The 1,355-nt window shown below is 36.0% G+C and overlaps 1 non-coding gene across 1 annotated transcript; it reads left to right on the forward strand.

Moving 5' to 3' along the window:
• Window positions 1-494: 494 nt before the first annotated feature.
• On the forward strand, window positions 495-566 carry Trnaa-ugc. Its single transcript has one exon. It is a non-coding gene; the product is annotated as a tRNA-Ala (tRNA).
• The last annotated feature ends 789 nt before the right edge of the window (window positions 567-1,355 follow it).

A 1,355-nucleotide genomic window follows, 5' to 3' on the forward strand; every position in this document is an offset into this window, starting at 1 on the left:
CGTTATTTCTAACTTTGTGCGGACAAAACCTTCAAACTTCTTTGCTTCATTACATTATTTAGGACAGTGAGAAAAATCTGTCAAAAACAGTCCTATATATCGAAACTATGGCAGAATATACTACAGTAATCAAAAATTACATTTACTCACAAAACAATGAAAATAACGCTTGTGGATGCTATATTCACGTTCAAACAATTTTCGCATTTTTTTATGGGCCATACTGTACAGAAAGTTATTCAAGAATATTTCTGAAGATTCTTTTAAACAGAAACATATAGAAACTTCTGAGATAATCGCTTCACATATATATTTTTTAATTCCACAAAACGTAGCAATAAAAAGTATTTCCTGGACGAAATTCTAGTTACGCCCTGGTATGGGTGATTTTTCGCAGGCAGAGATTATTTTGACCATTTAATCAAGATTTTTTTTTACAAATATTGGGTTTGAATTTGAAACTTGTAACCTTCTGGGTTATTGAATCGCCTAGTGGCTCGGTAGCTTAGTTGGTAAAGCACTTGTCTTGCATACAAGAGTCGTGGGTTCGAATCTCACCTAAGCTCGTGAGTTTTTCATGATGTCACTCATTATTCATCCATCTTTACCACGCGTAATGAGTTTATTAATTTCTATATTGAACGTTTTCGAAAAAATGTTGAAAGTACGTGTGAGTTTGGTAATAAAATAATTTTACAAACCTCCTTCGGAGGGGCCCCCAAATCTGGCTCCGCACCGGGCCCCAAAGACTCTAGCTACGCCACTGGTAAGGCCGTCTTCACTCTTGTGTACTAGACTCGACTTCAGCATGGTATTTTTTCTTCATTGTGGGGACATGATACCACTGCGACCATTAAGTTGATCTATTGTGGTGTCAGCATGGTATAGTACTAAATTCGTTTTTTTTTTCATTTACTTATAGGTATTCCACTAAAGAGCTCGAAGATTTATTATTGAGCAGTAGATTTTTTCGTGAAAATTCCCACCACTCTTTGTTATCTTAATTGCATTAGTTTACTATGAGTAAAGTTTCCTGATATTTAAAAAAAAAAATGTCTGTTTCGGTCTGAATTAACACTGACCACATATTTCTAAAACTGGTGCTAGATAGGCTTATGTAACTTCCTCAAAACAATATTCAAGTTTGCGGATCATCGTTCAATGATTTGATGCCGATGACAGCTTCTCCAGTTTGATTTCAACGGATGTATTTCGTGAAAGCGATGCGCATTGTCATTATCTCATTGCTCAATCAACATTTCACATTCACCCCAAATGTATTTATAATTCTTGGAGGGTAGGTCATCCCTCGCCATGTTTACCGAGCAAAACATATCTTGTCGATCGAGAGACCG

Source organism: Aedes aegypti, chromosome 3, assembly GCF_002204515.2.
Source record: "Aedes aegypti strain LVP_AGWG chromosome 3, AaegL5.0 Primary Assembly, whole genome shotgun sequence".
NCBI lineage: Eukaryota > Metazoa > Arthropoda > Insecta > Diptera > Culicidae > Aedes > Aedes aegypti.